This window comes from Scophthalmus maximus, chromosome 6, assembly GCF_022379125.1.
Source record: "Scophthalmus maximus strain ysfricsl-2021 chromosome 6, ASM2237912v1, whole genome shotgun sequence".
Lineage (NCBI taxonomy): Eukaryota > Metazoa > Chordata > Actinopteri > Pleuronectiformes > Scophthalmidae > Scophthalmus > Scophthalmus maximus.
Window position 1 is genome coordinate 27,318,232 of NC_061520.1, and position 25,555 is coordinate 27,343,786.

Here is a 25,555-nt window from a genome sequence, read left to right on the forward strand (position 1 = left end):
CCCCCTTTAAATGACGTATGTGCTTAGTCAGAACAGGTCGTGATGTTTTGCTCGGGCTGCTGCCACATATTTTGTTTACTTAGGAATCTTTCCTGGTCCACAGGTCCTCATACATGCGATGTCTTCTCAAAGAGAGGTAGCTTGAATTTAACAATCTAACAATAACTTGTAATACAAACTATATGTTTTGTGGTCATCATGGGAACACCAATTCATTATTCCCACCCTCACTCTCAGCTTTTCACCAAAGGAAAGCAAAAATACATGTAATTAAATAAAAATAAAAGGCAATTAAGATAAAATATGATTGGGCTTTTAAAAGTCAACAATAAACCTATGATCAAAACAAAAGCAACATATCCTTACATTTTGGCAAGGATTATCGGTTTTCAGTATAGCTCCTCACATAGCCTGGCATAGCCACACTAATACTCAAATGGCAGAGCAACTTTAAATTAGCTCCCAGAATTCAACTGTACGGAGCCCCCCGGTGACATATGTGGCAAAAATGTTAATGCGTGGCCCAGGTTAGTAATGCGTGGACACAAGTTATAAATGCATGGCCACGACTTAATTATCTTGTTCCCGTGCAATACTAACTCATGGCCACATTACTAACTCGTGGCCATGCATTAATATTTTTCCCACGTATGTCACCAGGGGGGCTCCGTACACCTGGGTCCCAGGCTACCTCACATCAGCTGCACTTAGATTTCACAGTAGTCTATAATGGTCTATTCAAGAAGAAAAAAAACAGAAACACGAGCAAATAACACAAAACAAGGGGCCCAACATAAAAAGTTCAATATAAAATCTGACCTTGTTTAAAACTAAGAACTAGAACAGCATTTTTCTATATATAAAACAACAAATTTTGAAAAATGTGGAGATCAAGTGAATGGAGAGTGTCTTTAACTGTTGAGTTAACATTGCATGCAAGAGTGGAAAACTTTTTTAGATGTATAAAAAAACATTTTGACCCATTGAAAATTCAAGGATCCTTTTCAGGATAAAGATTATTTGTTTGTTATTACCCATTTTAAAACCATTCATGTCTGTACTGTAACTTCATTCTCTTGAATCCGAAAGCCGTCTCCAGCAGTGGAAAGCAACACCAGTGTTAACCAATATTAACTGGCATCTATTTCTGAATGGCTCTGGTTCCGAAAATGAATTTCCCATTCATATTCTGAATCCAGCATTTTGATCATTAGCCAAAATGTCGCAGCCATCCAAGCTAGACCGCGAGCTATGAGATTGTGAAACAATGGAATATGCACCTGTAGAAGCCACAAGTCCATATGATAATTCTACGATCATTAAATACTACACACACACACACACACACACACACTACAATATATAATATGATATAATATAATATAATATAAAATATAACCATATTATCAACAATATCAACACTATAATAATGATGAAGGTAAAAATTTCAAAAAGAAGCACATTACACTATCGGTTGGAAGTCGTTGGAAAAGGCTTTCAAAATGGTTTATGGGATGAGTAGTTATTTCACTCTTGAAGTAATCACATACATAGTCTTGATTCTTGCCTTTTTTTCCATTTTCCCAATTTTTTTTGTTGTTGCTCCAAATAAAATGTTTTATGGTAAAGATTCATCTCGTGGTTTATTGGCTGCAGGCTTAAAACTCTTTTATGAAACGTCCATGGAGTGAATGAATGGAAAATTTGCCTTTGAAACCAGAGTGGTTCAAAAAGTGGGAGGTCAGTCTTGAGCTCTATTGCTCCTTAACCTGTTGGCTTCAATTGAAGTTAGCACACTTACTTGCTAGCCCCAGCATGTCTCAACACTTTCCAGTAGAGAGTCATTGTAGCATCCATTATTGAAGAAGAAGCACTACTCAGAGGTCCTATAACCAATCGCTGTTGGTAAGTGACCATCACCACCAGATACTCCCACATTCAGCAACAGAGAAAACTTACATATTGGGTTAGCCAAAAGCCAGAAGTTTAACAACGCATATAAATGATAAAAGGGCATTGCTGTCTCTTAGGGCAGTAGTCTATTAATTAACATATCCTGTGGAGGAAACATAGCCAAGTATAATTCTCCTTTGGGTGATTACACTCCACATGGAAGACCAATAAAACACTTGCAATGCACGGATTTTTTGGAGTAATACATGTATCTTGAATTACAATCAAGGGCTGCAACAGAGGGTGTCCCATCCAAATATTGCATCCCATTGGCCTTAATGAAGGGCTGTGCATTTCTCCATCTGTAAGACGAGACAACCCAAGTACTCTAATGTAGCTGAATTCAAACTCTATATTTCCCTTAACTATAAACTTTGAATAGAATGCCTTGGACAAATCAAATTGGTAAAAATCCTGTGTACATTTTACAGATGCAGTGTTATAATGATGTGACTATTACAAACATTCACTCTCCACTGTCATTGGGGGGTGCTGTTGTGCAGGTTACTTCATGCAGTTTTTTAAGCCCCCTCAAACAAACCTGTGTTTTGCTTATTGTAACTCGACTTGGATGTTTGTGCATCATTGTGCAGAAATGTGTCTGTGGAGAGAGAGACCTTTTGTGTACATACAAGCAGAAACAAGTAAACTTTTTAAACAAATGCACATTTTTCAATTCTTTTGAAAACAGAATTTTTAAATTTTTAAAACAGATGCAGCAGATCCAGACATTAACTTTTTTTAAATTCCATTAATTGCATATATTCTTCTTCCTTGTCAAAAGTCGTCACCTGCATTATCCACAATGCAACTGAAAAGGCCTCAAGCAAATAGCCTCGAGCAGAGATGTGTTTTTGGTTAGCAGTCATAGCATGAAGACTTTCAGTGTTATGTTCACATTAAAGTTATAGAGCTTGAACTTTAATGTGCAACTGACAATACTTCTTTAGATTATGTATGAAGTCACAAAACAGTTTTGTTGGAATAACTGTAGTTATCTCTCATTAGTCTCAGAGGATTGATTTTATTCTAATGTGTTACTTTAAAGATGATATTATGAAGAGAGAGGGTGTGAAATCAGAATCTATTGATTTGTTTCCTGCCCGTGTGGTTCTGAAATTGTTGGAAGAAATGTTAAAATCATTACAATGTAACCATGGCATCAGTTACATCATTAACATTCTGAGAGGGTCCCAGCACCTGCAGTGCTTGTTTCCTTAATAATATCTCTTTTACTCCAAATGAAAAAAAAAAATGCTTGGATGTAACTCTACACCTTTGCTTCATTTACAATTTGCTGCTCTTTGAAAATACAAATTAGCCACGCCTATATCCACAACCCCTCGCCTGCAGCTCAGACTCTACTCATTAAATACACAAACCTCTTGGTTTCTGTTTTGCTACTGTATGCTAAACAGTAGTAAATCAGGCAGACATGTTGTAACCGGAAAACAACTCCAAATACAAAGGAAGAGTGAATTGCAGAGGGTCCCTAAAATTCCTTGTATCAGAATGCTAATATATTTTAGGTGTCTACAACATTAGATGCTTTCATCCACAAATCGTCAATGTTCCTCACTTTACACAAACACAGGGAGGGAGAGAGATTGCAGGAGGCAAAGCAAAAGTGAGAGGGAGTGAGAGTTCTAGGCAAACAGAGGGTATGAGAGAGGAGAGGGGGTGAGAGCGAGAGATACCCAGAGAGTGTGTGACAGAGAGAGCCAAAGCTTCCGAATCCACAGTCGTCGTTGCTGGTGTGTGCAGTGTTGTATCACTGATTTATATTTTATATATACACTCAGGCTCTCGTTGATTAAGAGTTTCCCTTAACCTTTACTTATTGTTTTTTTTTCATGTTTTATTCTTCAGTGAAGCATGTCACTGGCTCTACCACTATCTCTGTTCATTTCTTTTGGATCTGTTCATTTGCAGAGGATCCATCATCATATTGGGGGCACTCAATGTGAGTATTGCATCTCTTGTTTTGCGTCAGATTGCAAAGCAGAGCAGATAACGTTGTATTGTAAGGCGGAGGTGAAGTGCTGACTGAAGATAGTGCTGCTCATCCTGTCTATATTTGGCTGCTGTGTTTGGTTCCGTGAGCTCAGTTGTCGGCTCTGCTGTGCCTTTAAACGGCGAGAAGTGCAGAAGAGAAGAGATGATTTCCCCGTCAGGCGAATCACAGTTCACCAAATTCATTGATCAGAGGGGGGGAGAGGGAGGGGGACATTTAGATGTGAGACTTATCCAAAAAAGAGCAGGATCTATCTGCAAATTTTCTTTTTTAATATAAATTAATTTCATCCATTTTTTTTCTTACAAAGAGAAGAGGATACGAGGGAGATCAAAAGAAGAGGAGATACCAGGAGGAGTGGAGGGGAAGGGGAGGGGTCCCAGGGGTGGGAGATAAAAATACTGCCTTCACAAGAAGCTTCAAAAATCTACCATGACAACTACATGCGCAACTCCAGGGCCATCGCTGTCCTGTGGGCCATATTCACTATTTGCTTGGCCATCATCAATGTGGTGGTCTTCATTCAGCCTTACTGGATTGGTGACAGTATCAATACCCCCCGACGGGCTACTTTTGCTTGTTGCAATACTGTGTGGGCAATGGAAACTCCAACAGGGAGATCTTGTTCCAGGGCCGCTTCTCTGACTTCAGCTCAATCCAATCCGGAGCATTCAAGACGGCCTCCTTTTTCGTACTGATGTCTATGTGGATGCAGCTGCTATGTGGTAAGGATGAAAGACACTTTGACATTGGTTTTTGGGGTTCAAGGGGTGGGCATTATGTGTAAGGTTACACTTTATTTCCATCAGAAATGTCAGCATCGTTATCCTCCGCAGATTGAGCTCAGCAAGAGCTATTGATCCATCTGTGTACAGACAGTGCACCCTCCCTCTCTCCCTGTCTGCGATGTTAGTGCATGGCTGTTCACCATGGTTTTGAAGAGAGCTGAAATGTGAACTTGCTACTGATGGAAAGAAAATATCTGAGTTTGTCAAAAATTCCCCCAAAGGTGGTGATTGGAGGCATTGGGTCCGTCCCATGTGAGCTTGGTGACCTGCATGTTTTTATCGAACTGAAAAAATTGTGTCTTAGCCATTACTCCACTGTGTTACCAAACATGTTGACAACAGTAAGAGGCCTTGAAGCCTCATTTATCATACAGACATTGCCAGTTCTTTTTCATCCGACTGGTTGAATTGATGTGTGTAATTGTATGGAATTATGATAATGAAATGCCCTCAGCAGTGTTGCATCAAAGATCACAGCTTCTATTTTGGTTGCCAGATCTTCCTACCAGATTAACCTACATTATGCATGATCTGCACATGTATGCCAGCAATGTATCCCCATCAAGTGCATCCATTCATGTGTGCTAAACCTTTATTGTGTATTATGTAACTGAGAAGAAGTGTGAGGGATGCATTGTAGAGAAGACTTTGTTTTCATCGGTGTCAAATGCCTTGGTAGTTTTAACTGAATCAAAGATGTTCTGTTTTATTGCTCACAGTGTGTGTGTGTGTGTGTGTGTGTGTGTGTGTGTGTGTGTGTGTGTGTGTGTGTGTGCTGGACTCCCCCTTCAGTGAGTGTTGAAGGTTAGTTGGACCCCACAAGTTTCCTCAAAGCTCAAGACATTACAGAAAATTGGAAGCTTGCAGATGAAACTGATTTCACACATTTGTAGAGATGTGCTGAGCATTCTTGACAGGTGTAAAATGGGTTTTCGATGTTGAAGATGAGGTTTGATTTGGCTTCTTTTTTCTTCTTCAGCAAGAGTTTACTCCGTTTTCCTCAGTAAAAAGGTTTGCAGTGATGGTATGTGTGAAGGGAGGGGGTGGAGGGGAGGTTAATTGTGCACTGATCCGGAAGACTTGACATCATCCAAGACAAAGTATTGATGCCTAGTTTATTTCGCTCCAACAAGGCATCTGAAGCCACGGCTATGTGGATGGTGGTAGAAAAAAAATAAAAATAAAAATAACTAGTTGGAAACCAAAATTCTGTTTCAAGGATGCAAGGAGCGCTAAAGTGAGTCTAGCTGCGTCTGCCTGAATTATCTACTGCTCTTCTTCAAAGCACGATGGGAGATTGCTGAACGGCACTGAAAAGCCCTTTTACTTTGTATTGAACTTGCAGTTGTATACAACTGATATTCAAATGTTACGAACATTCATTTTAAGCTGCTCTAATTGATATTTGTATACAAACAATGGATCCAATGACGACAGTATGTGTACTGTGAAATGAGTCAGTTGTAGTGATAGGCCCACAAATAATTATTACCCAGTTACTCTCACCTCTACTGAGCTGAGAGTAACTGGGTAATAATTATCTTTCTCGTACTTCAGCTTTTTGTTTTTGTTTTCAACCTTACGGATTGGTTCACGCTCAGAATCATCATCAGCATCATTTCCAGCAGCAGTTAATACAGTTAATGGTTTAAATATTAATGTCTTACATCTGAACTAATGCAACTCTCTCCTGGTCTGTCGGCATGTGCCATCCGACCTCTGCAGCTCATCCAGAATGCAGCAGCCCAGTTGGACTTCAACCTACCCAAGTTCTCCCACACAACACAGCTTCTCCACACCCTGCACTGGCTTCTGGTGGTGGCTCCAATTTGATTCAAGGCACTGGTACTTGCCCACTGTGCTGCGAATGGCTCAGGCCCTTCCTGACTCCAGAACATGGACAATTACACCCCAGCCAAACAGCTTGCTAGTCCCTCACTGTGAGGGGTGGGCAGGCGCAGCTCAACTAAATCAGTCTGGTTGCTTTCCTTGTTCCACATTGGTGGAACGAGCTCCCCATTGACATCAGGACATGAATCATTAAAACAGAAAAGAAAACAAAAGAGCATTTGAAGCCGTTTTGCCTATTTGATAAATCCTTCACAAGCATATACTTTCTTTTCTTGCTCCCTTATTCCCAGCCTCCCCAAGCCTTGTGGTGTTTACCATCAACACATCCAAGTAACTGCCATAGCTTCAAAGGTGTGAAACTGACAACACACTTACGGTGCATTAGTTTAACACTTCTCTGAAAACACATATTCTGAACAAATGCCGTCACATCTGTTCATGATTTTTCACAGTTTACCTCTTGCTGTGGGAAAAAAGTCTGTTTCTGTATAAGCCATATCCTCAAATGCTCCATGGATTAAAAAGAAGCAAAAAACATGCTTTTTCTCTTATCTCCTATTATGTAAATGTACCTCAGTGAAAAATTATCTTACTGTATGCAAGGCTTCAGTGTTCCAGAAAGTTTCTCTTCACGCTTCAGTGATTCAAAAGTAGGAAATCCTCCATGAATGTTATTTCTTTGCTCTGTTGTATTTTATCATAATTGGCAAGGAAATTATATCATGTTTGTTGCTGTTGTAAATGCAGGCATTTGCTCAGGTCTAAGCTCAGTGATCTATAAGATTGTTTGCTAGGTCAAACACACCTTAGCACACACCTTAGCTGGAAAATAAACTTTCAGCTATAAAAGGTACCCGAAAAATGCTCATTGAGGTAGATTCATTTTGTGTAAAGAATGAGAATTGAAGCAAGTCTGAAATCACATGTGGAGCAAATAGCTGAACCCCCCATGATCAGCAATGTGATCCACACTGATGATGTGTAGTGACTGTCACAAGGCAAAATCCTATACAAAAGCAGTATGATCTTCAGGGTGGGATTGCACGTCTGGCATATCTTCCAGAGGTCCTAAACAAACCAAATCGAAAAAAACTCACACATTGAAAATAGTGCAAAAGTGACTAGATTCATTAGGAAAGTCCAACTGAGGGAGATCAGATATATGGATGGAGATGTAAGCTTTCCCCCTCTTCTTGATGCCCAACTGACCACGATTTAGATTGAGGGTGAGTGTATTACAAATATAAATGATGGTTGTGATCAGCTTAGTCGCTGTCGTTCTTTATGGACAGTTGATACCAAATGTGTCTCTTTGTTCCGGGTGGACCAACTAGTCCATGAGTTTGTTTAAGAGATTGCAGGTGGCGAGGTTACTAGCCTCAACCAGTAGAGGAGATACACCCTGTTTTAGTAGTTTTGTTTAAATGCAGACGGTAAGCCTACTTTCAGGAATCAGTGGTTTGACTGCAGCCATTTGGGCTGAAGTAGCAGTTACCATATAATTGTTTTTATTTCAGATTTGATGTACAGGTGTGGCAGCTTTAAGGTGCCAGTAAGTGCTTGTCAAATGGTGGATAGATTGTGAAACCCCTCTGCCCTTCACCTGAGGATGACTATGTCTGTGGCTTTCTTAAGCTGACGATTCCCACTCACTTCATGCCGTGATTGGACAGCTGTACAGAAATGAGAAAGTTTGAACTTCTAACCAGGTGCAACACTATGAATGTCTTCCTGGAGGGACTGTTAGCTCTACTGTGCAGCCTTATTCCCATTTTCACTGTAAACAATACTGTATCTTCCCCCTCTCTGATGACTGTCTTTTCCTTTCGCCTTCCACTTCTTTTTTTCTGGTAGAGTCCAGCTCTTAAGAGTTGTTTGAAGGCACAGAGCAGGATTGAGTCTCTCTGTTGTCCATTTTTTTTCTATCTAATAACTAGTGTGTTCCCTTGTGTGTAATAAGCATTACATCCTCATAGGGCTGGTGGGATAGTTAGCTAGTTGGAAAGCTATGATCACACAGAGCATAGTCCATATATTTTTTCTTTTCTTATGACTTTTTTCTTTTCTTTTGTTACATGACAAACAGTATATACTGTATACAAATACAAATGAATGTCTTAGAAAATGTGGGAACCTACTGGTTAATGAGTAATCACTTCTTGCGGTGTCGAATCATTGGTAATGTAGTGTAGTAATTACCTAAGGAGTTTAAGTGAGGAGTAAAGGAATGCAATATCCAAGTGAGTTGCTAACATTCCTGATAATCAGCAGCCATAAACTCTTTAATAACTTTTTTTTATTTTTGCAGTTATAAATTGTACATTATGCAAATATGATCTGGTAGTTCTTGTAATTTCACATTTTGAAGACTTTTATTATTAATTAGTTTAATGTATTTTTACAGACTTTGCAAGGACGGTCCACCCCCAACTGGAGTTATGATCAGTGCTGCTGTTTACCCAGGAAATACAGTTCTGCCTTAGTGACACATGGTTTCAATGCTTCTTGTCATTTGCCAATGTTGAGCTTTGAAGGGAGGGGTAACTTGCAGGAGGATACCCCCACTGTTCAACACAACATGAAAAACAAGCTTGGCTCCCTAACCACCTGCGAGCACAACTAATTGTGCTCAGTGAAATGACCAAGCTGGTGCTGTGGTTTAACCCTGCACCACCTGTGTGCCCTAGAGTTACTTTTCTGACATTATATGGTAAAGTTAACGTGTGTGTGTGCGCGCGCGTGTGCGCGCGTGCGTGTTTGTGTGTACTGTATCAGTGAGGAAGCAGCCTAATGGGACTGGAGCTGGGCCTAATCCAATGCTCTTAGTCCGGATGCAGATGATAGTTTAATCAGCTCTGTGGTGCAGCTCCACGCTGGAGCCTCTACTGGCCATTGGACCTAGTGACGGAGCTCGGCTGAGTGCCATGTCGGCCCAAAAGATCCTTGACCAGTCAGAAACATCAGAGGGACAGCTGCTCTGCACCACACCAAATGATCAAACAAACACCTAAACTATCACATACTGAGGAAAGGATGGAGGGTAAAATAGATAAATAAAAGTAAATAAACATAGTTTTGTGTTGATTTGATGCATAGCTATCTTGTATACTATCAAGCCCAAATACACCAAAGGTTTTCATTTAGATTTGCTAAAGTTGATGCACATTTAGTTTAATAAGGAAATTCCATCTGTGTGCAGCAAGGTGCAGTTTGGTCAGCTGGATCGCTTCTTAAAGATCTTAAGGGCTTAATGCATTCTTATATTTCAAGCATGTATCCTAAATGCATATGTGCCCAAGGCCATTAAGGGTTCTATAATCTAGCAGCAACACTTAAATATCTGCTCTCCCGCTAACTGGAAATCAGTGGAAAGATTTTGGAACAAGAGTAATGTGCTCAGTTGTCCTGGTTCCTACATCAGAAATCCTGCAGCATGGTTTTCAACATGCTGCAATTTTCATTCCATAAAACAGTGGTTATTGGAGATTATTGTGATCATATAGAGTGGTGATTAGGCTATCTTGTGTAATTTTTTTTCCATCGTTGTGCATATGCTTTTTTATTGTTTATGTGCGTGTCTTTATATTGTTTTACCAATCCTTTGTACTTTTGTGCCTTCCATGTGCTTTGTCCATGTTTGTGTCCGACAATTATTTCATTGATTTATCAATTAAGTATGTGTATGTATTTCTTTGTTTGTTTTTTTAAATTAAACGTGTCTTTCTTTATTTATGATTTTGGCAAATCTGGCATATATACATGAATATGCATGTTAATTTATGTGCATTTATAAACCTAAACCTGTAAACGGACTTAGATCTGTAAAATTGGAGTAGATGCAGTGGTGTCCATTCAGGTTCTCTGGCCTTGGCTGAAATCTCATCTGTATGTTTACAGATAAATAAACATCACAACAACTTTATTTAAAAAAGTATTTCCAAAAAGTGCGTTATGTTTTCTAAGCAGCTGAGATTAAACTGCAATAAATCTAAAATGTGTTTTAAGAATTTTAAAATACACAAAGTACTACAACAAGTAACAATTTGCAATGTATGTTCGAATTGAGTAGAACTCAGTAGAATGCATTTCGCCACCAAGGCCCAGCAGTCCCCTTTAATTCAATCAAGCCACACTTTAGATATCAGTCCTTTCCCCCTTTCTTTTCATCAAGATCATTGAATTATTCTCTGGGAAATCTGTGAAAATGTCAAAAAAAATTCCATGTTAAAGAAAGTGATGAAAAATGGCTAGATTCGCACCAAAATATAATGAATGCTTTCTTGGCCCATGTACCATTCTTGCATCAAGTTTTGTTGAAACTGAGGGGATGCAAGATAAGCAGTCGGGCCACACGGAAAGACTGGACTTCCTGCATAAAGACCTGGGTGATCACAAAAAGAAGATGGAAGAAATTGTTGGCCTAAAAGACAAACTCAACGATCTGGAGAACAGAGCTAGGAGGCAAAACCTGAGGTTAATCGGCTTTCCAGAAGGAGTTGAGGGGAAAAACGCCGAAGCCATTCTACAAGAGTGGCTCCCCCGAAAATACTGGGCCTGGAGACCGGGGAGTTGATTGAGATCGAGCGGGCTTACCGCTCACATAAGCACCGAACTGATGAGGGCAGCCTGCCCCGGGCTCTGGTGGTCTGCTTACTCCGCTTCACCGATGTGAGGAAAACCCTACACGTGGCACGGAAGAAAAGATCGCTACTGTCAGAACTGAGCAGGAAGCAGGAACCAAATGCAGAGGTGATGAAAAAAGGATATTTAATAATAAAATAAAAACAGAGTCAAACCAAGGGTGTCCATGAGATGTAGCAAAAAACGATAATCCAAATACTGGAGCCAGGGGGAAAAGCACAGAAACAGACCAGGGGAAGACGACCAGGAAGACGACCAGGAAAACGACAGGAACAGACGTTTCAGGACAGACTGGGAAAAACACAACAGGCAGGAACAGACCGGGCCAGACAACAAGAAAAACAGACGAACCAACACTGACAAAGGGAAGCACAGAGACTAAATACACAAAAGGAGGGCAAGGCAATTAGAACACAGGTGAGACACATTAGGAACAGGTGCAGACAATCACAGGGGCAGGAGACACAGGAAAAACAAGACACCAGAAACTAGACACAGGACAGGAAGTGAAACAACACAAGGAACTAATTCAAAATAAAACAGGAAATGAAAACACAAGATCATGACAGCTGCAGTATGACAACTCTACTATTATGATCTTCAGGGACATGTCCACAACTCTCTACCGGAGAAGAAAAGCCTTCACGACGCTGAAGAAGAAGCTGCACGAGAAAGACATCTCCTTCAGGCTGCTCCATCCAACCAACCTGGTCCTGGACCTCCCGGAAGGCAGACGCACCTTCACCTCTCCGGTGGCGGCAAAGCACTCCCTGACGAAGAATCATCCAGACGTGCTGATCTGAACTAAAGAGGGAGTAAGGGTATGTTCATTTTTGTGCCGCAGTTACAATGTAAGTTCACTTATACGGTTGGGCAATAGCCTGTTTTCTCTCCTCTGATTTACTCTCAATCCTCTTTTTTCCATTCTTAAGACTGCTTTATGGATGGTAATTACCCATAAACCACTGTTATGTGGGCCACAGCAGCCAGTGTTGTTCTTTGTACTCCCTTCTCCCCCCCTCTTCACCCCCCTTTATGTGTCAAAACAATATAACTGATACTGACAGTATAACTGGGATGGGACGTAGCGCATTTATGGACAGTTTTTTAATTTAATTTAATTTAAACTTTTCCTTCTTTTTCTCACCCTGTCCATGCGCTGCTCCCCCCTCCCATAACTCAATTTGAGGTAATCTATGTAAGGCCTTAATCATGAGGGGGGAAGAATAATCTCTCTAACCTATTCGGGGAAGTTTCAGATGTGCCTTGTATTGGAGTCGTTCCGACTCTGTTTATTACACATTGCCCAGTTGTGGGTAGCTTGTTTTTATTCTTTGGAGTGATGAATGTTACTACGTTTATCGACAAGGAAAAGAAAATACCAGTTCTTTTTTTGTTGGGGCAGGCATGTTGTTAGGGGGTCGGGGGGGGACTACCAGTCAGAGCAGCTAATTTATTGCATAATTTTCTTTATTGTAAAAGGCATCAAGTTTTTCTTTCTTTCAAACTAAATTATCTTGTTTTTCTTATATATCCTACAAGCGCAGAATATGAATTATGTCTACTAAATTTTTGAGCTGGAACACCAATGGAATTAACCAACAAATAAAGTGCAGAAAAGTCCTTAATTTCCTCAGAAAACCTACTATTGACGTTGCATTTCTGCAAGAATTTCCTATGAAACTTTTTCTCAATAGAGTCTGTCCCCCTTACTGAGCTTATCATTGGAGGAGATTTAAATCCGGTTTTGGACCCTGTGATGGATAGATCCTCCTCAACCTCTAAAAATCTATCTTAAGGCTCTCAAAAATGAAGTGGCTGACCTTAATTTAGTTGATGTGTGGAGGGCGAGACACACATGCCTGCGTGAATACTTTTTTTATTCACGCGCACACAAAGCTTTACTCCCGTACGCTTAATGTTTTTTTTTATATCTCCATGCAGGGAAGGAGTATCTGGTCACGTCTTGTGAATATTTAGCCAAAACTCATTCAGATCACTTAGCAAAAACCCCAAACACTGGAGGTTTCCCATCCACCTGGTTAACGATGAGAAATTTAACAAAAAAATGAACGAGCAGATTGAATTTTTTCTTACCACAAACGCGGGCTCTGCCTCCCCATCCATTATCTGGGAATCACTCAAAGCTTTTATCAGGGGCTATGTAATTAGTTACTCCTCATGGAGAAAAAAAACAATATCAAAACAAAACTGTGTCCCTAGAGGCTGATATTAAAGCCCTTGAAAGCGAACACCCTCGCTCTCAATCAAAATACATTCTTGATCAATTGATAGCCAAGAGGGCTGAATATGATGCTCTTACAACTCGAGAGGTAGAAAATCGGATGGCCAAGCTGAGGCGGCGCTATTAGGAGCAGGGTGACAAATCAGGAAAATTACTGGCATGGCAGATTAGAAACGAAGAGGCTGCCAGATGCATTCCTGCTATTAAATCATTGGATGGGAGTGTAGTGGTCCGCGACCCCAAACACATTAATCAGGCTTTAACAGACTTTTACAAAAACCTTTACCTGTCTCTAAGGTTGGGAACAGCTATGTTGTGTTTTGGACAACCTTGATATTCCAAGTGAAGCAGAATGATGAGGCTGTGCTGTTGGCATCACTTAATCACCCAGCTCATATTAGCCAACCACTCCTGGAGGGCAGACTATAAATATAGGGAGTTGACAGCTCTGCCTCCTCTGACTTTCTGATGCTGAAGGCACTTCCTGGTTGCCACATTTCGGTCCACCTGACTCCCGCAACTTTGCAGGCTTTCCTGTTGTTGATTCCCCCTCGTTCAGCTAAGTGCACTGAACGCTGTTGCGGTTTGAGCGCTGTACACTCTGTCTCCCTCACAGCCGGGGATAACTGGCGCTGCCTCATTGGGTCTGTGCTCATCCACGGTTTACCTACAGCGTAACTGTGTTTCAAAAGTGGATCTTAAATCTCTGTGGCATGCTGACTTAAAGGGCGGCTCCTCTCTTGATATGGGCCGCTTGCCTTTTTTTGGAGTTCTAATTTTGATGTCTGATTTATTTCATTTGATTTTATTTGCTTTTCTCTTCTAGTAAGTGGTTTTTGTTCTATAATTAGTATTAGTTCTGTTTTTGTATAGTTGGCTTTGATTAATTTAAAACATTCTAATGAATTAGAATCTTCATTTGGTTTTGTTAATTTGTATTTATTTATTTTGTTACAGCTATTGGCTGGATATTATTTTTGCAGCTCACCCAGCTTTGTGTTAAATTGTTTATTTTTAAATTGTTATTTTGCTGTTCTTTGGCATAGCATTATTTTTTTATTGTGGGGTTAACCTTTATGTTAATTGTCCTTTTTTCCCCCTCTTTTCAAGAACTGAGAGCCCCTGGTGGAGAGACTGGTGACTGCGGGTGGCGGTATCTCCCTCCTTGTGTGTGTCCTGCACCCTTGGTTTGAGTGTGTGTGTGTTTTTCACATGTGATCAGGGTGACTCTTTCCTGGGATCCCTCGTCCCTCCTTGACCCAGCTCTCCATTGGAAAGCCTCAGCTCTGATCAGGCTTCCCCATTTTCTCTTTCATATCAGTGCATTAACTGTTTGTTGTTGTGCAATTTTATATATATTTTGTAATAAAAGACATGACTCTGTTTTAAATGGAACTGTGTCTCTCTTGCAGTTTGTATAACAAACCTGAATGCCTTAGTTTGTAATAATATTGTCCACTTAAAATAATTCCTTGGGTTAAACACTCGGACAGTTTCTTCTATGACAGTTCAGATCTTGTTCGGAGATTTGCCCGAAGCTGATTTTGCCTTCTCTGATCATTTTGCTCAGTTTCTGAGGCAGGCAGTGCCAGGTGTAAGTCCTGGAACTCAACCCAAGCCTGGAACTCAGTCACGAAACCATTGCCAAACTCACGTTGCCTTGGTCCTACTTCAATACCTGACTGCTCAACGTCGCTACCCTCAAACCTCACCCTATATTGCTTGAAAAACTATTAAATGTTAAAACTTTCATGGAGTCTGGTCATCTGCATTTTGGGTCCAAATTCTAGGTCAGTCCTGAACACTTTTAAAAAATTCACAGATGATCCAGAATTTGCCATTTCACTGGACGCAGAGAAGGCTTTCGATCACCTTGAGTGGCACTATCTCTTTGCAGTTCTGCGGAAAATGAATTTGGGCCAAAATCTGTTACACATAATAATAATAATAATAATGCATTATATTTATATAGTACTTTTCAGGGACTCAAAGTCACTTTACAGAACAAAACAACAAACAAAGCACAAAGATTGATGGGGGGGGGGGGTTCTATGGATAGGCAGAGGAGAAGAGATGAGTTTTGAGGCGTGACTGGAAAGTGGTGAGGGACTCGGAGTTACGGGTCTCTTGGGGGTGGGAGTTCCATGGTCTGGTAGCTGCCCTGGAGAAGGCTCTGTCGCCAAAACTGCGGAAGTTGCTTTTATTGGTGGAGAGAAGACTGGCAGAGGTGGATCTGACTGACCGTGTGGGTTGGTAGGGGGAGAGGAGGTCAATGAGATATGGGGTAGAAAGATGGTGAAGGGCTTTGAAGGTGGGGACCAGGATTTTGAAAGTGATCCGGTGTGAGACAGGGAGCCCGTGAAGGTCAGGGGTGCCAGGATTTGGCGTGAGTGATGAGTCGGGTGGGTGCATTCTGGATTAGTTAAAGTCTATTAATGGAGCTGGAGCTGATGCCACTAGAGGAGTAGGATGCAATAGTCAAGACGGGAGGAAATGAAGGCATGGATGAGTCGTTCAGCGGCGGGGGGTGTGAGTGAGGATCTTGGTGTTGTTGCGGAGTTGATAGAAGGAGGTTTTGACAATGTGCCGGATATGGGGCTCAAGGGAGACGGTTAACATGATTAAACTCCTGTACATTCACCCCACAGCCATGATCCAAACTAACTTGGACAACTCTCCGCCATTCCCCCTCTCACGCGGTACCCGTCAGGGTGCCCGCTCTCACCGTTGCTCTTTGCATTAGCAATTGAGCCCTTAGCTATACTATAAGATCCCACCCCTCCATCTCAGGGGTCAGTGTGGGCGGCGTGGACCACATCACCATGTTATTTGCAGAAGATGTAAACTTGTTTTTAACAAATTTTGAACTCCTCCCTGACAGCTCTCATTGACTTGCTTTCCATATAGCATGATATCAGGATACAAAGTTAATCTGCAAAAAAAATGGCTTTGTCTCTTAATCCTCCAGCAGAGCAATTCTCACGTAAACTTCTCCTTCCAATGGAATGCTCGGTGTATAACATATTTAGGTCTAACAATCCCCACTCAATTAGATAGAATCATCTTACTTAATTACGAACCTTTGCTTAAATAGGAGGAGAGGGACCTGGACAGATGGAAGCATTTATCTATAACTTTGATAGGGCATGTTAACTGCATTAAGATGAATCTGCTACCTAAGTTCCTCTACCTATTCCAAAATCTTCCTATATCAATCCCAGGTAAGTTCTTTGAAAAGGTAGAAAGCGTGATATATAATTTCTTGTGGAGGGGAAAAGTGCCCAGAAAAGATCCCTGCTGATTGCCTGGCTTAGTGCAGTGGTTTTAGTTCTTCTGTGAACTGTGTTTATCCACTGCTCATCCTCGTCTCTCTTTAACACTGCAGTTTCCTCTAACTACTGGGATAACTATCTGTTCCACTCAGCCGTGTTTAGTCGAAAGTCTCACACCTCTGCCTCTTTTGACGAGTCTTTCGCTAACTCACAGCAATTTACGCGCTCTTATCAGCGCTCTGCATCTTAGTTTAGCTAGTTAGCTTTAGCAGCTGACAATGGCTTCTCCCTCTCCAGCTGTCTCTCACTCTGTGTGCTCCATGTTTAGTTACTCCTCTACCTCCTTTGCGATAATGATACTTTTAATAAGTGTTGTTTATTTGCCAGGATGGAGGGGAGGCCCAGTGTTTTAGAAGCGCAGCTCTGCACTGTGGGGTATATATCGTTAGCTGATACTTTTAGCCAATCCCCGGTAGCCAGTGCTAGCTGCCCTAGTTTAGCTTCTTCAACTCCCCCAGCAGCCGGGGGGAAAGGGCGGCTGGGTGACTGTCCGCATTAAGAACCAAAGTCCTAAACTGAGACATGGAGCACCAAAAGGTTCTGTACTGGGACCGATACTTTTCACTTTATATATGCTTCCTTTAGGCAATATTATAAGAAAACAACATATACATTTCCATTGCTATGCAGATGATACCAAGCTGTATTTATCTATGAAGCCAGATGAAATTAATCAGGTAGACAAACTTCAGGACTGTCTCAAAGACATAAAGGCCTGGATGACTTATAATTTTTTACTTCTAAATTCAGACAAAACTGAGGTAATTGTACTTGGGCCTAAACACCTCAGAGAAACATTATCTGATCATATAGTTACCTTGGATGGTATAACCTTGGCCTCCAGCTCTACTAAGAGGCACCTTTGAGCTATCTTTGACCAGGACATGTCTTTTGACTCGCACATAATACAAGTCTCTAGGACAGCCTTCTTTCACTTGCGCAATATCAAGTACATGAGAAACATCCTATCTCAAAAGGATGCTGAAAAACTAGTCCATGCATTTGTCACTTCTAGACTGGACTGCTGTATTTCATAACTGTTAGGATGCTCCAATAAGTCTGTGAAAAGCCTCCAGTTAATCCAAAATGCAGCAGGAACTACAAAAACAGATCATATTTCTCCAGTTTTAGCATCTCTGCATTGGCTTCCTGTAAAATTCAGAATAGAATTCAAAATCCTGCTCTTAACCTACAAAGCCCTTAATAATCAATCTCTCTCTCTCTGCTCTCATGTTTTTACAAAACATGTCACTAACTCTGTTTTCTCTCTCTCCTAGTGTTTCTCTGACTCCAGGATCCAAACCCGTCATTATTAATATTACTATTATTATTAATAACATAATAGAATTCAGGGGTGTCAGTATTATTTCAGTAATTATAAGTATCAGTCTAGTAGAGATTAAAAACAGTGATTGTACAACCGTTCTCTCTCACACTCTCTCTTCTCTCCTCCTGATTTCCTCTCCCCCTCTTTCTGCCCACCTCTCCTCTCTCCCCCATTTTTCTCCACACCCCAACCGGTTGAGACAGATGGCCGCCCACAACTGACTCCGGCTCTGACAGATTTCTTCCTGTTAATAGGGAGTTTGTTCTCATCCACAGTCGCCAAGTGCTTGCTCATTGTGGGATTTGTTGGGTTTTCCCTGTAATATTGTAATATGGACCTTACTTTGTAAGTGCCTTGAAACAATGAATGTTGTGATTTGGGGCAATAAAAATAAAATTGAATTGAATTAAAATTAAAACCCTATACAACACTCCCAAAAATGGTGGCCTGTGTGATGGAAAAATTGATGCAGTTTGAATCAGGAAGACGGAGACCTTAGATGTCTTAAGCATACGTATTTATTACAGGAGCTCAATATTGAGAGGATTTCTGGTTCGTACAAAGACCAAAAAAGTGTCAGTGCATGATGCCAAAAAACCTTCTCGTTCCCGGTTAGCGTGGTGAATTTAACTCTCAGAATCATGTCATCATTAAACAGATAGAATGGCTCCTTAGAATCAGGATGTCTAAACTATAATCTAAGACTATGACGCACAGAGACAGCGACGTCCAGAGACAGTGACCTGACCTGCCAAAGATAAGATGGCCTGCACAGTGCACCAAGCACAGTCTTTTACACAGGAGAGGAGAAAATTCTAGGACAGTCTGAAGCTCCCCATCTTTGAACTCTTCTACTGGGTGGCCCAGCTAACAGCTAAGAGCTAGTTGGATTTGGCAGAAAGAATTGGATAACCCCCCTTCCTGGAAGCAAATCGAGCAGTTCCATGCAGCTGAGGTGTCTTGACTGGTATTCCCTGTATACATTCATATTACACGCTGAATAATGGCACAAGTAATCCTTTTATAGACCACACCTCCAAATTGTTTTCGATTATACAATCCCACCACAAATGCTTAATAACCTTACACTGGAACCCCCCCTTCCATAACAAACTGGCCCTTAGAGACAGAATTACAAAGTAATGGCTTAAGAACGGAGTCAAATCATTTAGCGACCTTTACAAAAATAATGTACTTAAATATTTTCGAACAGCTAAAAGGTGCCTTAATCTAATCTAATCTTTAAATACCTACAGGTCAGACACTATATTAGCACACAACAGAACAGGCACTCAACTTCTCTTGCTTCTCCTCCAACAGACAAAATTTTAAAAGACATTCAAAACCCAAAGGTCTTTATATCCCTAACCTACGGAAGAATGCTGGAACTCTTGGCAATTAGTATGTTAAAGTCCCGGGTCACGTGGGAACAATATCTGGAGCATACCTTCAGGGATAATGAGTGGGAGGCCAAATGTGCAGGAGCACAAAACATTTCCTACAGCAGCAGCCATAAGCTCTTACAGCTTAATCTTGTTCATAGAATTTATTACACACCGGAAAGACTTCATAGAATGAACAGTGCCATCTCAGAAACCTGTCCTAGATGTAAGACAGACAGAAGTAACCTGATGCATATGTTCTGGAGCTGTAAAAAATGAACACATTATTCGGACTCCATTCTGGACGTACTTAAGAAGGTCACGAGAGTCGAAATCCCTCACTCACCAAGACTTGCCTTGCTAGGAGACGTAACAGCTCTGACAGTTGGCAGGAGGATATATATACACTTTATCAAATTAGCCTTCATTGCTGGAAATAAGTGCATTGTTATCATGTGGAAGAGTGAACTCCCCCCTCCAGTCTCTCTATGGTTGAAGGAGGTTGCCTCATATATGGCCTCAGATAAAAATTATGTTCAATCTCAAAAAGAAACTTCATCTTTTTTCAGGCAGTATCATAAAATGTGTCGCTGCCTGCTGGGCAATCTCTTCCATTGGTGTTCCAATAGGCGCAGAAGTAGACCATTTTGTATTGTTATTATTGGTGCCTTAACTCCATGATTTTACTGAGCTTGACTGAAATTCCAGGTTCTTTTTTATTTATTTAGATTTTATATTCTATAATTGTTTTTTTATTATTATTTTTATATTTTTTTAAATTTTTGTTTTGTCTGTTTCTTGCCTTCTCTCTATTATTATTGTTTTATTCATTATTACTACTGTTGTTATTATTATTATAACTGCAGTTACTATTCTGTCTTTATTTACTTTGTCATGTGATGCAGTCTTACTCTTTTTTTGTTTAGAATGGTTTGGGCAGAACTGGCGGGATTGGGTTGGGATGTTTGTTTTTTTTACAATGATATGTTTTTCTGTTAAAGTATTGTGCACTGTTATTGCCTCTTTTATTAACATTTTCAATAAAAAAAGTTAAAAAAAATGTTCCAACTGCTGACAAGACCATAAATCACGAATAAAACTAAAAATAAGCTTTGTTGAAACTTCCATTAAAACAAGCCAGTGGACACAGGGGTGAACCAAGATTTGAAATCTGTGGAATCCCACAAGGTGATATCCTCATGTTCAAAGTGTCAACATACAAGCAATGGTTACTGTTTAGTGTTTTGCTGCTCGCAGCATGTAAGAGTGTTGACATCTTAATCAGTATCTTTCTGGGTGGTGAAAGCAGTCAGGTTTTATTTTTTTTCTTTGAGACCTGAAACCACATGCAAACTCGTGCTTTAATGAGAAAGAAAATTGGGTTTACGGGTTCAGGAACTTACTTTAAGTTTCATTTTTGGGGAACTCAGCAGGATGGATGCTATGATTTACGGAGGCTTGTATGGAATGAACTTCACTCTTAGAAAAGCAAGTTATCCATTGATGCAACTGAATAAAATAAACCCTTTTATATTGAGTGTGTCTTACAAAATATCTTCCGCATCAGATCTCACTTCCCGTATCCCTGAATATTTCCTCTGTTTCTCTTGTTTTTATGAAGAATCACTGTGCTGTTTCTGGGAATACCCTCTCCTTCTGATAAACAATGTTCACAAAGCTCATCTTCCTGAGAGACAAGACCAGGGTCCACACCTTTTGTTATTCTCATAATTAATCCACAGATTAGTGAGCGAATAATAAGAGCGTGGTAGATAAGGAAAGAAGGGAAACAAGAGACATAGGGATGCCTGCAGCTGGCTGTGGTAATTTGTTTCTAATAAGCCTACATTCTGAAAACACAGAAGACAACTCTTCGGTATCCTGTCCTCATTTTCTCTTCTCTCTCTCTGTACCTGTCTTATTACTAAGCAGAATTTGGCCTAGTAAGTAAGTATTTGTCGGTGTGTAATTGTGTTGGGTTATACTATGACCATGGAATAGTAATTACAAAGAAGAACAACAAGGTATGGATGGTACACAACAGGAGTTTCTAGTCCCCTGTAGAAGAAGAAGAAGATTTCTTTACTCTGTGGGTTTTTTTTCATATCAAAAATACTGTATAGTGCATGGTATAGGCTTAATCAGAAATCAGCATAATATAAGCAACATCAGCAAAATATACATGAGGGGCAGCATCCTTCAAAATCCTCTTTTATTTTTTTGTAAATTTTCCCTTTTTTTCAGGGACAGGAGATAAAAAGACAATTAGGTACATACCATTCTTCACATGTAGATACATATTGAGTACATACTGATAACAAACATCAATCTGAAACTTGCATCCAGCCATGACTCAGTGAAGCTTTTCTTCCATCTATTGCTCTCCCTTTCATTTTACTTTCAACAAAAAAAGAAAATCTGAACGGAAGATGTCACACTCACTCATTCATTCATGAAGATCTTCTCACACCACACTCATTGCAATAATTCACCTAAATGGCAATTTAGAAAGGTACTGTAATTAAAGCAGGTCTGGTCTCCGTGGGCTAATGTACCTGACCCATTTTGACCACAATCCCTCAAACTTCTCTGATTGCATTTTTAAAGAAAATGTTAGTCTCTCCATAATGTAAATTTCGTGAACAACTTTAAACCAATTTTCCAATTTGGGGCATCTGGTTGTTACCACTTCCTAGTTAGGGCTTTCTTCCCTCCAACAAATAATATTTTTATTAAATAGTTGTCCGCTGTTGATTGAACATTTAATGCTATAGTCCCCAAATATATTGTCAGAACATCACAAGAGGGTCTGGCTGCAGTCCGCCGGAGCTGTGGAGCTCCACAGTAGACCAGAAACACGTGACCTCCACTTTTGCTCCCGTTGTCCAAATATTTTTTTATTATTATATGTCTAATTAGTTCAGTTGTAAAGACACACTTTTGCAAACATGATGATAGTTTGGCATGCTTATTTGTTGTATTGCAATTTGATACTTACATCAGATCATTTACACTGTAATTTATATATAACCTTTATGTTTTGTTAGTCGCTTTGGATCTTACAACCTGTGACTCTGTGTTTGTGTTGGTTGCTATCGGCAACGTCACACAAAAAAAGGCTTAGTCCCTCAGAAGTGCGCAAATCTTGTTCTGAAACTTATTGACATTTTTGTATGTTTGTTTGTTTTAGTTCATATACACAGCAACCTCCAGCAATTTGTTCCAAAACCTTGATGCCTCTTCTGACCATGGGTAATGAAGAATCTGATGATGCTTTTCCACACAAATTCCCTCCAATTGTGTAAGGCTGTGGTTTTCCACTGCAATTTACAAATATTTGCCCATTCAACGTCAGGTATAAGTATTCCTCCTTCTCTTTCTCATTTATATTTAACATGCTGGATGTTTGAATTTAAAGAGTCCTGAAAACTTTTGAATAATCTGGACTTTAGTCCACTCCGGGATTTGTAAATTGTCACAAATGAAATTTAGTATTTCACTGTCTGCTTTTCCCAATCCCTCAGTCATAATTTAATTTATCCTATTCCTTACTTGTAAATATCTAAAGAAATCTTGGTTCTCCAATCCATAATCTTTTTTGAGAGTTTCAAAACTCTTTCAAATTCCCTTCTGAGTAAAGTGGCAGTATGATGTTAATCCTTTACTCATCCATGTTTTTAATCTGGCGTCTGTTCTGTTTGGAATGAAATCTACATCATATGCACACCATCGTAATATTTTCTCTGCACACTTGAAATTATGCTTTTTTACTACTTTCTGCCTGGTTTTTTAAAGTTATTTTTATCCAAGGATTGTTTTTATCTGCAAGATAGTCTATCAGTTACTGTCTGCTATTGTGGCTTGTATTGGTGGTCCTCCAGATTCTCTCTCTTCTATGTCCTTCCACCTTGCCATAAACTGTGAATAACACAGACACACTAAAGGTCTTAATTAAGCTGCATAATAATAATCCTTTAAATTCGGCAAGGCCATACCCCCTTTTCTTAACGTGAAATTAACTTATCCCATTCATTGAATTGTTGATCATGTATTTCAATTGGCAGAGAATGGAAAAGATATAATAGACGAGGCAAAATCACCATTTTAACTGATTCAATCCTCGAGGTAAGACTAAGGAAAGGTAGCTGATTCCATCTGGAAATGTCGGACTTAATTCTGGAAATTAGAGGGACATAGTTAGCTTCAAACAGTTTTGTAATATCCTGAGTAAGATTAAACCCCAAATACTTGGCTTCTTCTCACAGCTCAAACCATATTTAGTCAAAAGGTGTTTTGGTGGATCAAAGTTGAAGGTTTCAATTTGAGTTTTGGGATATTTACCTTGTAGCCTGATAAATTACCAAATTTTCAAAAGTGGTAGAGATACTAAAGGTTGCGATAAGAATAATAATAATACAAATAAAGATAATTTGTGTTCAGCTCCTGCTATGTTTATACCCCTGATCTTGGTAATTTGTCTAATATATTGACTAAGTGGTTCTATAAAGAGGGCAAAGAGGAGTGGGGAACAGGGACAACCCCGCTTACATGAACGCTCTAATGTAAAGGATTTTGAAAGACTGCCATTGATTTTAATTCTTGCAGTTGGATTATCGTATATAGCTTTGAAGGCCTCAATAACTCTTTTGTGTAAACCAAAAATCATCCAACACTTTTGACAGGAAGGTCCATCTAACCAAATCAAATGCCTTCTCTGCCTCTGATCCCATACGCATAACTGGCATCTTATTTTGCTGTTTATGCCACATAATACGTAATGTCCTTCTCAAACTGTCTTGGGTTTGAGAAGGAATTGTTGATTCCTTCTCAAGGAATCTCTTATTCACCTGGACCAGGTGAATGTCAAAACTTTCTCTATTCTTCTAGCTAATATTGACATAAAATTTTTATAATCTACGTTCAACACTGAAATGGGTCAGTTTTGCTTACAATCTAATTTGTCTTTACCCTCTTTTGGTATTACCGAGATTATGGCTTCCTTCCCTGTTTGAGTACCAAATTACATATCTGACACAGTCTCTGAGTTATCTGCTCACTGAAAGATTTATACCTTTCAGCTGTGAAGCCGTCTGAGCCTGGGCTCTTATGTGGCTTAAGTCTTGATATTGCAGCCTTCACTTTGCTATCAGTGATATCAGTAACCAGGGTTTTATTTTGTTCTTGTGTGGTTATGGGCAAATTCAAAGACTCAAGAAACTTATCTATATCATTTTCATTATCTAGTTTCGATTGTGAGTATAGTTCTTTAGAAAAATTCTTCAAAACTATGTTGAATCTTTTCTAGTTTATTTATAGTTCTAGAGCATCATATTTTATTGATGGTAATATCCGCCTGCTGTTTCCTCAATTTGTATGCCAATAATTTCATCGCCTTACTTCCTGCCTCATAATATCCCTGTTTTAGAAATAGCAATTTTTTTTTAACTTCCTCTGAATATATCTCATCTATTTCGTTTTGTAACTTTTTAATTGTTACTCCCTTTGGATCTGCTCAATCCATATGATCTTTTTGTTATTTTTTAAGTGACTGTTTCAAGTAATGAGCTTCTCCTGTTTGCACTTCTTTAGTAATGATTAATAGGAAATTATTTTCCCCCTCAGAATAGCTTTGTATGCGTCCCACGTCATAGGCGGGGACACTTCCCCATTATCATTCTCTTTAAAATAAGTTTCTATCTCCTTTTTCAATTTGTCTTTCACCTGGGGAGTATTCAGTATGTTTGAGTTCAATTTCCATAGCGTTGATTTTGGGCTGTCACTAATGTTATCTGTCATCTTTATTGGCGAATGATCAGACATATCAATTGTTCCCGTATCACATGACTTGATTCTGAACCTGTCCTCTCTTAAATGTAAAAAAAATAATCAATCCCAGAATAAGTGGATTGTGGTGCAGGGAAATAAGTGTAGTCACGACTAGTTGGGTAGAGATCTCTCCAAACATCAGTAATACCAATTTCTTCTATGAGAGAATTTATTTTCTTGATTATGGATTTACTGT

At 39.8% G+C, this 25,555-nt stretch overlaps 1 long non-coding RNA gene across 1 annotated transcript; it reads left to right on the forward strand.

Annotated features, from left to right (window-relative positions):
- The first annotated feature begins 11,792 nt into the window (after positions 1 to 11,792).
- Positions 11,793 to 14,882, forward strand: LOC118310121. Its single transcript, XR_004793718.2, has 2 exons — positions 11,793 to 12,068; positions 14,603 to 14,882. It is a non-coding gene; the product is annotated as an uncharacterized LOC118310121 (long non-coding RNA).
- Positions 14,883 to 25,555: the final 10,673 nt, after the last annotated feature.